Source organism: Galeopterus variegatus, unplaced genomic scaffold (assembly GCF_000696425.1).
Source record: "Galeopterus variegatus unplaced genomic scaffold, G_variegatus-3.0.2 Scaffold5196, whole genome shotgun sequence".
In the NCBI taxonomy this organism is placed as follows: Eukaryota; Metazoa; Chordata; class Mammalia; order Dermoptera; family Cynocephalidae; genus Galeopterus; species Galeopterus variegatus.
In genome coordinates this window covers 145,571-158,052 of record NW_007731307.1, presented here as the reverse complement: position 1 = coordinate 158,052, position 12,482 = coordinate 145,571, and positions in this window count along the sequence as shown.

Sequence of the window (12,482 nt, the reverse complement as noted above, 5' to 3'; positions counted from 1 at the left end):
AAAAAGGAAAAAAAAAAAAAAAAAAAAAGCAAGTGCTATCATCTATTAAGGGAGGATTTACCAAATTGCACAGTTCTTCCAGTGTTTTTCTAGTCCCACACTTTGCCTCAAACATGTACACCAAGCAAGGGGTTTGAACTTTTTGAGCTTAATGCAAAGCACATATGTTGTTTGGGTTTTGTTTGTTTGTTTTTATTTTTGCAAAATGTTATAGAAAAAAGAACCGTATAGCAATAAAATGGTAATGTAAACACAAACCCTCCAAAAGGATGTAACATATTTCTAATGAAGGGAAACATCCACCTTCGCTTTATCCACAAACACATAAAAAATGATGAAGAGGAGCCATTTTATTCACAGATTGTGGAATCCTACTGTTTACTGCTCTTCAAATGAGTATTTTTGAGGCCTGACTTAAAGAGAAATTTTCAAAACGAAGCAGCTCCTGGCATAGTGAAAAAAACACTGATGTTGGCAGCCGGGTGACTTGGATTCTGGTCTTGACGGCTGACCCCTGCTTCCTGGCGTCCAGCCCCAGCACTCCGCTCAAAGTGCTCTTGTCAAGGGTACCAGTGACCTTCTAATTGCTAAATCCAAAGGGCATTTTTCAGTCCTCTTCTGACCTGACCTCTCTTCAGCCAGATGACATAATTGCCCACTCTTTCCTCCTTTAGCATTCTCTCACGCTGTGGCTTCAATGAAGCCATCCCATCCCAGTTATTCTCCAGCCTGCCCTGTCACTCCTTCTGAGACCCTCTCCTAGGCTATTCTTTTTCTCAGCAGCTATGAAGATGCCACTGTGGACCAAAGTTGTGCTGAAGATTTGTACGTATTTTCTTAGCAAGTCTTCACAGCACACCAGGAGGCAGGGCTTATTGGTTCCATTTTGCAGATAAGGAAACTAAGGCTCTGAGTGATTAAGGGATCTTCACCCAAGGTCACATAGCTAATAAGTAGCAGAACTCAAATCCCAACCTAGGTCTGTTTGAATCCAGAGTCAAGTTCTCAGCTATTAAACTTCGATTTCTCTTTCTCAGGTGGCCCCTCCCTTAAATAGAGGTGTTCCCCCAGAGTTCTATGTTTGGCTCCTTTTCTTCTCTCTGCCCCTGTCCCTGCAGGGTCTCATTCATAACCTTGTCCATAGTTAGATCCTCCTTGATCCTTGGTTCCTACTGTTGCAAAGATATCTCCGTTTACATGTTCCACAGTCACCTTGTAGTGGTGGGGACAGTGGACTTCCCAACAGTCATTCCATTCCTGATGATTGGCCAAAGCCAGCGAGTGTTTAAGGAGTGGGCATGTGACCCAGTGCTTCCAGAAGGACATGAAAGGAAGACTGCCAGGATGTCTAGGAAAGTTTTTTCTCTCTCCTGAAAAGATACATGAAAAATGGTCCCTTTTCTTTCTCTAGTTGTTGTTATGTCTGGCAATATTGGAGTGTGACAACCATGTGCAACCAGGAGGAGAACCAACCTTAGGGTGAAGCTGACAAGAGAAGGGTAGAATCTGGGTCCTTAATGACCAGCTGATTGTATCTTATCTGGGACTTGGGCTTCCAACTGTGTTAAATATTATATTTCTTCATTTTTTTGTTGTTGTTGGGTTTTTTGTTTTGTTTTTGTTGTTGTTACTTGCAGTCAAAACCATCCTAAATGGCACAGCAAATTCATCAGAACTCAATTCACTATCTCCTCCTGTGAATAGCCTCTCCTCCTGTGACTCTATCTCTGCTAATATCACCATTACCCACTCGGCTGCCCAAATCAGAAACCTGGGCATTATACTTGACTCCTCTCTCAGCCTTATCCCCAAGTCCGGTCATGAACTAAGTCCAGAAGATGTTACTGTTGAAAACCTCGCATTCTTTCTCTCCATGAAGTCCTTTCAGCTCTTAGCCATATTTACCAGTCTTCTGTCCCCTTTCTCGCTCTGACCCAAGCCACTACCATCTACATTGCTCCCAAAGAGGTTTTTAAAATTCAGTATGAATCCTGCAGCTTCCCTGATTATAGTCTGTGAATAGTCTACCATTGTCTGCAACATGAAATCCAACCCATCAACATAGTTGGTAAGATGCTTTGAGACAAGGCGTATGTACCTCTCTGCACCCTCACCTCCAGCCCTCTGCACGCACTCCCAGATCCAGCATGCAGACTTTGCAGTCCACAAGCCACTATTCCTTAATATCCCTGCAAGTGCTGTTCCCTGCCCTAGGATGCCACTCCTGACTTGTCCCCCTGGATGACAGTGGCTGGCCAGTGTGTTCTCACGCACCTTGGTTTGCCTTCCTTAATATCCCTGCAAGTGCTGTTCCCTGCCCTAGGATGCCACTCCTGACTTGTCCCCCTGTATGACAGTGGCTGGCCAGTGTGTTCTCACGCACCTTGGTTTGCCTTTCTTACAACATAGCAGGTGTGAGTTTCAGGCATACCAGAAACATCTTTCCTTATTGTTCTCTCTCTCCCCTTGGCTTGTACTTGAACCCCCATTGTGATTCAACCTCAGTGTGGAGGGGAGTGCTTACCTGGTCTTGGAACATCTTTTAATCACAGGTTGCCATAGAGATGCCCCTGGTTTTCTCTTCATGGCCCCTTTGAGTCCAGGAGCTGTCTTGGCAATGCCCATCCCAGGCTAGAGTCCTTGGATTCTCTGCAAGGCAGCCTTTGGCTTTGTCTGCATGGCTACGACCACCACCACTCCTGCTCTTGGGTCTTCCTAGGGACCTGTTTGTGGGAGGATGCCCCCTACTCTCTGTCCCACAGCCCTCTGTGCCTCATGAACTCCATGTGCCTCTCTCCTTCCCCCGGCACCTGGGAATCATTTTCCTGTCCGTAAAAAAAAACTGTCCCTTTCCCTTCCTTCTTCAGAACACTTATCTACCTCCCTCCTCTCAGTCTCACAAGAGGTGGAGATTGACAGGCCTTTTTTTGTTTGCACTCTGTCATGTTTCTTCCTCAAGATAGGCCCGACACTGCATGGGGAAGGGGTAAAAACCAGGGAATGAAAGAACATAGAGTGACGATGAGCAATCACCAGGCCACCCCCTGCTGTCATCATCTGCTCACGTGCCCCTTTCTCCCAGACTGCAAGTTCCAGCGGCCAAGGCCTGCTGACTCCCTTATCCGAGGATAGTCAGCACCCGGGATCTGGTGCATAGTAGGTACCTCATAAATATCTGTCAAAACTAAAAACAGGAGTAAGAGGAGAATGGACTTTGGAGTCAGGAGACCTGAATGAATCCTGCCAGCTGCCTTGCTAGAGTCATGTGACTCGGGCAACATACTACAACTTGTCTATGGGTGGTAGCAACGGAGAAGACAGGAAGATGAGGGACAGGTGTTCTTCACAGCTCTGTGGCTTGTACTTTCCCTCTTCCCTGCCTTCCCAGATTCTGGCTCGATTTTACCATCTCCCCTCATCCTTCCAGTGGCCTAAACTTCTATATCAGATGCTTCTCCAGATAGACAGATTTTTGCTCTTACTCTTGCAGGTGGGTCCCTTTCCTTCCTCCACTTACTAACTTCCAGGGTTCTTGAGTTCCAGGGATTCAGTTTGTGCTGAGGTACAAAGGACATGAAATTCCGGTCTGCCACACCCTGACTGTGGGATGTTGAACACATGTTTGAGTCTTGGTTTCCTCATCTGAAAACGGGAATAATGATAACTAATACACTAGATCCTTAACAGCATGAGCTTTGAAGCCCAGGCTACCTGGGTTCAAATTTCAGCCCCGTCACTTTCCAAATGTCTGACTCAGTGCAAGTGACAACTTTTCTTTGACTTAGTTTCCATATTTATAAAAAGGGCACTACAATAGAATGTACCTCACAGGGTTATTGTTAGTGTTCACTGAGTTTAAATACCTAAAGTGCTCAGCACCTCACCTGCATAAACATATGTTGGTTATTTTTATCCCACAGGGCAGTTCTCTTTAGCTACCCACAAACTCATGACATGTATTAGTTTGCTAGGGCTGCCATAACAAAATGCCACAGACTGGGCAGTTTAAACAACAGACATTTTCTTACAGCTCTGGAGCTAGAGGTCCAAGATCAAGGTGTTGGCAGGGTGGGTTTCTTCTGAGCCTTCTCTCCTTGGCTTGTAGATGGCTGCCTGCTCGCTGAGTCCTCACATGGTCTTTTCTCTGTGTGTGCATGTCTGATGTTTCTATGTGTCCAAATTTTCTCTTCTTATAGGAACACTTGTCATATTAGGCCCACCCTAATAGCCTCATTTTAACTTAATTACCTCTTTCAAGACAAAGAAACTCACTATCCTAATAAAAATTAAATTCTAGTAGAAGAGTCAGGCAAAAAACAAATAATATATCATGTAATGGCAGATCATGATAAGTGTATAAAGAAAAATAAAGTAGGGAGAGGGGATGGCAGTGACTGGGGGTTATGCTATGCTATGTAAGATATCCTAGTCAGGGAAGGCCTCTTCGAAGAGGGGCATTTAGCAGACACCTGGACGATGAGAGCAAAGGGGCCATGGGAATTTCTGGGGGAGAACAGGTAGAAAGGCCCTAAGGCGGGGTCAGGCTTGGCAGGAAACAGCAAGGGGCCCATGTACCTAGAGCTGAGTTGGGGGTGAAGGAGCCAGAAGTGGATGAAGTTAGCAAGCCTTGAAGTCTAGGGTCAAGATTCTGGATTTTAATCTAACTGCCATGAGAAGTCACTAGAGGATTTTGGGCAGGGGAGTGATTTGTCATTTATATCATAAAAGGATCCCTCTAACTGTTGTTTGGAGAAGGACTTTAAGAACTGTGATAATCACAAAGATGATGGCCAAATGTTTCCAGCTCTCCACCTCCCAGGCACACAGTGGGCTGCACTTCCTTTTATTGAGTGTGGCCATGAGACTCTGACCAATGAGTTGTGAGCACCAGTCACCTGTGTCACTTCCAGGCCAAGCTCTGAATTGCCAGTGTGAGGCTCTCCAGAGCTCCTTTTCAGCAACGAACTGTTCAAGGTAGAGGCAATTTGTTCAGTCTCTCTTAATCCATTTGTGCTGCTAAAGCAAAATACCCAAAATGGGGTAATCTATAAGGATCGGAAATTTATTCCTCACAGTTCTGAAGGTTGGAAAGTCCAAGATCAAGGCACCAGCATGTGGTGAGGGCTGTTCTCTGCTTCCAGGATGGAGAGGAGGACTGCTGTTCCTCACATAGCAGAAGGAGGAAGGGCAAAAAGGAACCAACTCTCTCCATGAACCCCTTTTATAACAGCATTAATCCACTCATGAAGGTGGAGCCCCATGACCTAAACATCTCCCAAAAGGCCCACCTCCCAACACTGCTTCATTGGGGATTAAGTTTACAATACATGAATCTTGGGGGACACATTCAGACCACAGCAGCCTGGGTTCCAGAGTGAGGATTCACTGGGTGGAGCTGCAGCCAACCTGCAGACATGTGGATTCAGCAAGAAATCAATGTTTGTTGGGATAAATCACAAAGATTTGGGAGTTGCCACCGTAGCATAACCTGACAGGTACAGAGGGCAAGAGGGGAAGCAGGGAGACCAGTTAGGAGGCTGAAAGGTGGTCCTAGCTTGGATTGGAGTGACAGCAGTAGAGATAATGAGAAGTGGTCAGGGCCGGCCCATGGCTCACTTGGTGCTGACAACACCAAGTCAAGGGTTAAGATCCCCTTACTGGTCATCTTTAAAAAAAAAATTAAAAAAAAGAAGAAGTGGTCAGCTTCAGGGTATATATTGGAGGTCAAGAGCAGAGGATGTGCTGATGGACTGAAGTAGGGTATGAAGAAAAGAGAGGAGGCAAAGATAACTTCAAGGACTATGGCCTCAGTAATTGGGTCAATTACCAAATAGAATTTCAGTACTCAGGAAAAGCACTGAAAAGAATTTTCCTGTACTCAGGAAAGCACAGGATTACTCACAGTGTCAGACACACAGCAAAACTACAAAATGAGAGCTGTTGTGGTTATTACTCTAAGAAGGTAAGTGATACAGAATGAAGAGGCTTAGGGAACTTTTCAATTCAGAATGATTAAAAGACAGATTTATTGAGGTATAATTTATATGTAGTGAAATTTACCCTTATTGTATGGGTCCAAGTTTTGACAAATGCATTTTGTCTTGTAAACACCTCCACAATCAAGATGTAGACTACTTCCACCCCTCCAATTCTCTTTTGCTGCCCCCGCTTTTTAGTCAAATAATCCCTCCATCTCTAACCCCTAGCAACCCCAAGAGAGATCTCTTCTCTCTTGCTATAGTTTTTCCTTTACCAGAAAGTCACATAAATGGAATCACACAGTATGCCACCTTTTGAGTCTGGCTTCTTTCACTTAGGATAACACATTTGAGATTCATGTATGTTGCATGGGTCAGTAATTTGTTTCTTTTAACAGCCGAGTAGTATTCCACGGCATGATGTACCACAGTTTGCTTATCATGCATCAGCTACAAGGCATTTGGGTTGTTTTCCCGTTTTGGTGATTGCATAAAGCTGCTACAAAGATTGGAGTACAGGTCTTTTGTGTGAACATATGTCTCCATTTCTCTCAGTAAATCCCTAAGAGTGGGATTACTGGCTCATACGGTAAATGTATGTTTAACTTTATAGAAACTGCTGAACTGTTTTTTTAAAGGAACTGTACCATATTGTACTCCCACTGGCAATATATGAGGGTTGTTCCACATCCTCCCTAGCACATGGAATTGTCAGTTTCTCTTTTTTTAATTTAAGTCATTCTTATGTGCAGCGGTATCTCATTGAGGCTTTAATTTGCATTTCCCTAATGAATAATGATGTTCAGCATATTTTCCTGTGCTTAATAGCCATTCGTATATCTTTTGGAGAAATGGCCATGCACATCTTCTGCTTATGTTTTCATTAGGCTGCTTGTCTTCTTATTGTACAGTAAAAGTGGCTCATATATTCTGGATGCAATTTCTTTATCAGATATGTATTTTGAAATATTTTCTCCAGGCTTTGATTTGTCTTTTCATGTTCTTAACAGTATTTTTCTTTCTTTCTTTTTATTTTTCTTTTATTTATTTATTTATTTTTTTGTCTTTTGTCTTTTTCCGTGTCCGGCAACGGATCGCAACCCTCAGTGTTGCTCCCGCGCCTCGCTCAGCCAGTGAGCGGGAACCGGTCTGTATGTGGGATCCGAACCCTCGGGCGGGAGCGCCACCGCGCTTCCCAAGCGGCGCACTATCCAGTGCCCCACCGGGCCGGCCCTATTTTTCTTTTATTTTAACAGTGTTTTTCAAAGAGCAGAAGTTTTTAATTTGGGTGAAGTAGAAGCTATCAACTTTTTTTTTAATGGATCATGGTTTTTGTATCATATCTAAGAAATCTTTGCCTACTCAAGGCCACAAAGATTTTTTCCTATATTCTCTTATGGAAGTTTTATAGGTTTAGGTTTTACATTTAGTTCTATGATCTATTTTGAGTTAATTTTTGTGAATGGTGTGAGGTATAACCCAGGATAATGTTGACTTCTGGTATTTCCTACTGTGGAAGAGGCAGATCAATGAAACTTCATATCTCTGATAAGCATGTGCATGGTAACATTGTAACTGGTTGCAAAATCTGGTTAAGGTTCAATGCAGATGGTCAGGGAAGCTCTACCTCTGTCTGATTCCAGGGTTGCTTCCTTAAAAGTTAATCCTATGTTTAGCATCACTCTCCAGATGTCCCCAGTGATACCAGCACAAGTCCTGTCTTTAAGTGAAATGAGCTAGGTTCTCCCCAGTTACTAAGACACTACAGGTGGTTAGTTGCTCCAAGAAACAATTTTCTCTTAAGCCACTGAAGGAACATTCAGTGCAAAGTAAGGCATTAATTCTTAGCAATTTGGATTGAAATCTTAACCTTTCTAAATTCAGTCCTTCCTGAATGGCTTTTTTCAGACACCTTGTGATTCCATTCTCTCCCTCCTTTCCCCCTTAATCACTCTAACTCTGAAAGTTTAATTAAAGTCATTTAGATCTTGGTACCCTTAAAACTTCAAGGATAGGGGCCGGCCTGTGGCTCAAGGCCCCGGGCTCGGATCCCATATAGGGATGGCCGGTTCGCTCACTGGCTGAGCGTGGTGCTGACAACACCAAGTCAAGGGTTAAGATCCCCTTACCGGTCATCTTTAAAAAAAAAAAAAACTTCAAGGATAAAATCAGTGAGTGAAGAGGGTTGGGAAACCAGCACAGAGCTGTCAATTGGTGATGTGGCCAACTGAGGACATTTTAAGAAAGGCAACTACCATAACTATCGCATAACTCTATTAAAATAAAGAGGGACATTTAAATTACCGAACTCTCTGAGAAAAGAAAAAATCAGAAGAACATAATCTCAGAATAAAAAGTAGTCTTTCCCAAGAATCAACCAATGGTGATTTACTTGGACACAGGAAAGTATTCATACATTTGCTCCTAATTTTTCTAATTTCACTGCAGATTGGTGAAAACCTCACCCAAGACCACAGTTTGGGACTCAGACCATAAGAAGGTGTAATATGGGGGGGGGGGGGGGGGGGGGGGGGGGGGGGGGGGGGGGGGTAAGCCCTAAGGTATTTGGAGAAAGACTTTTTTCTCTCACTTGTTTGTAATATCTTTATTTAGTATTCCTTAAGATTCAAAGTCCTAGGCTTAGTGAGTATTCAAGTTTCCTGCCTGAGAGTAGCACTTGCAAATTTAAAGACAGGAGGAAGCTGAGTTGATAACTTTCCAGACCGTTCCCGTTCCACTGGCAGGCACCTGTGGCTTTCGTTTCTTTCTTGAACTGAAGAACGGAGGGAAGCCCACCCAAGCTGCCTTTCTTGGTCTGAATCCCTGGCCATTTTCAAGGTCCTTCCACTACCTCCCCTCTCCCAGGGTGTATGCGTTAGATCAAACATTCTTGGTAAACCCATCAGTGGCTTTTCATGACATTCGGGATACAGACCTAACTACCAACTCACCCTACCCTGCCATATGTGATCTAGCCAGTCTCTGCCTCTCCAACTTCCTCTCTCCTCTCTCCAGGAGACTCTGTGGACTCCGGCCACAGCTACTTGCCTTCAGCTTCTCCAAAGCTCCACGGCCCTGAATACTCTTGCCGCCTCTCCTTCTAGGCAACCTTCACTTTTTCAGGGAACCCCCCACCCAGCTGCATCAACACCCACGCTCCCTGCATCAACACCCACGCTCCCTTAGTGTTCTCTCACCTTGCATCCTGTGTTTTCTCTTTGTAGCAATTGTAACAATTGTGATTACTTGTATAATGTCTGGCTCTTCAAGGAGAATGTAAACTCCAAAAGATTAGGAAGCAAGTCTGTGTTGTTTGTCTTTATCTCCTAGGCTCCAGCACAGGCATGGCACCTAGTTGCTGCTCAATACGTTATTACTAAATGAAAAAAATGTTCTTTAGCACACATATACCAGGTGCTGTTCTAGGCAATTGATGTATAATAGTTGAAGGAAAAGCACAATAGAAAAAAAAAACTCACTGCCATTATGGAGTATCTGTTCTACTGGGGCAAGGATCTGCTAAATAAGATAAGTATGTTACATGGTGATAAGTGCTAAGGAGAAAAAAGTAAAGCAGGAAAGGGGGGCATGAGGCAGGATGTGGGCTGGTGCGTGACACTTTTAGATTGGGTGACCAGGGAAAATTTCACTGAGAATGTGACTTTTGAATAAAGACCTGAGGAAGGAAGGCAGCTGACAGCGTGTGTATCTGGGGAAAGAGCATTCCAGGCAGAGGGAACAGTAAGTGCGAAGGCCCTGAGGCCCTGAAGGCAGTAAAGTGTTCCAGGAGCAGCAGAGAAGCCATTTAATGAGGGGAAGGGAGTCAAAATGTAGTCTTTTAATCTGTCCCATGTATCCATGGAATCCTTTACACCAGACATTTCTTGGGGAGTGCTTCTAAACAGCATCTACACTAAAACCATGGGTTTCAAATTATTTTTTAAGTAGTAGAATCCTTCCTTCAAATAAAACATGAAAAGGAAGTTCAAGATAGGAAACAGAGGAGTGAGAAGGGGCTGTCAATTCTCACTTGTCCCCTCACCCCACACTGGTCCAAGGCAACGCCTTGGGGGAACATTTGTTCCCCACTCAGCTCAGGTTGAAAACCAGCACTCTAGAATCACAGAACTCTCTGCCTAGAGCTACACTGCTCTAGAGATCGCAGCTCCTCAGGTAGTTCCATCTGGCTCCTGTAACTGTGAGGAGACTTTTCAATGCACATTTACCTCCGACATCTGAAAGAAATTAGAGCCTCTATGTTATAATCACGTGGTGACCTGTGGGTCTGGTAAACTCCTATAAATAAATCCACTATTCTGGAACCTCCTTTTTCTTAAAAACACTTTAAAAACTTTCTTTTTTGAAAAGGTAACACAGGACAAAGATACAAAAAGATATACTAAAAAAAGTGAATCTCCTATGGATAAATTATGGTGTATTTGCAGTGGAATTCTACACACTTAAGCAAACAAACAAGAATGAACTATGGATGTAGGCATCAACGTGGTTAAATATCACAACTATGTTGAGCAAAAGGTGCCAGCCAGATGCAAGAGTGCATTCCATATGACTCATGTATATGACATCCATGAACAGCCAAACTAATCTTCGGTGACAGAAGTTGGAATAGTGGTTACCTGGGGGGGAGAGGAGTAACCCACTGGGAGGATGAAAATGCTCTACATCTTAATCCGGATGGAGGGTACAAGGGTGTAAATAGATGCACTGAGCTGCAAAGTGAAGATGTGCATTTCTTACTCTATGTAACTAATGATAATAAAGCTAATCTCCTTTCCACTACTGTGACTCCCTGCTATCCAGTTTTCCTCCCCAGAGGCTACTCCTCCAGCTGGGATTTCTTCTCTTTTTTTTTTTTTTTAAAGATGACTGATAAGGGGATCTTAACCCTTGACTTGGCGTTGTCAGCACCACGCTCAGCCAGTGAGCTAACCGGCCATCCCTATATGGGATCCGAACCCGGGGCCTTGGTGTTATCAGCACCACACTCTCCCGAGTGAGCCACGGGCCGGCCCCAGCTGGGATTTCTTAATCCTCCTTTTCTCTCAGTACCTTCACACCAGGGGCAGAGTCCTGGGAGCATGCCAGGCAGACACCAGGGCCAAGGCTGCACATGGCATGGCTGCATTGGGCCATGACTGTGTGCACGCCCCTTGGCTTTCTCTGGCCCCTCTGCCCTTGGGCTCCACACCTCCCGATCCTCCACCTCCTTCCTCCTCCCTCCTGTGGCAGGGAGGCTTGGCAGGTTGCTACTCTTGCTAAACAGTGTTGCTCTTCCTGGCCCTCCAGGTTGTGCTTGCCTGAAGAGAACATCTTGTGCTGATCACGCTTATCACTGACACATTCCCTCCCTCTATTATTTTCTCCCTTCTGATCCCTGGACTGATCCTAGGACTTCTAGCTCCCTGAGTGCTGAGTTTCAGTGAGTTTCCCTGGTTTCATGCACTGGTGTGCTTCCCTTTACGGGGACAGATGACCTGATAACAACCTACTTTGTGTCTTCATATAAACCGGGCTTAGGGTCTGGCTTATCTTCCCTCCACTCCCCACCCCAGCCCCCAACTTCTAGCACCATCCAATGACCCTGTCCCTCCCCCCACCTGGGCCTTCAGCTCTACGGTGCTGTTCCTTTCATCCTAACATCTGGGGTCTTCCCCCTACCATGCCTCCCCAGTGCCTGAGGACAGAGAGTCCTGTGTCACGTTGAAGTCAATTTGGCAAGCATTCTTGGAGTAGGACAGAAAATGAAGGGAACTACCTGTTTCTCACCTTCAAAAATCTAATGCGGGAGAAAGGGTGCACAACCCAGGCCCAGTTATAATGGCTCCCAACCCAATACCTTGTGTTGGTCCTTCCTAAGTGCCAGGCACTGATCTGCGTGCTTTCCAAACATTATGTCTCTGAATTTTCAAAACAACCCCAGGAGGAGAGTTATTAGCCCCATTTTGAAGACGAAGGAGCTGAAGCGCAATATTAGAACGCTTGCATGTGGTCGCCAGGATTTGAATAGCAAATTCCCTTGGGAAACGCCCTATTTATGCTCAGTGGGGATCTAAGGAGGAGTCAGCACGCGGGAGCTCGCCCCCGGCCTTGGGGGTATTTAGTTCTGCCACACCCTTTCTGCCTCGTTCCCTCCCGCGTCAGGGGCCTGGGGGTGGATTTCAGGCCAGCGTCTCGGCTGGAGGAAGGGACTTCAGGAAAGGCAGATACAAAGCTCCGCGTGGCAGAGGAGCAGAAGGACGTGGGGGAACCAGGGCCAAAGGAAGCCCTTCTGGTTCCCGGGGCATTGCCAGCCTCGAGGCGCTGCGAGTGGCGTGGTTGTTGCAAACCCCCGCGGCGCGCGCAAACTGCGTGGAACTACTTCCCCGGGGCAGCTTCGGGGCTGGGGTTCGGGCGACAGCCCCACGGGGCGGCCGTGCAGACCCGAAGACCGTTGTCGGCTCCCGGGCGCGGCCACGTGCACCCAGCCGGGCTCGCACGCTCCGC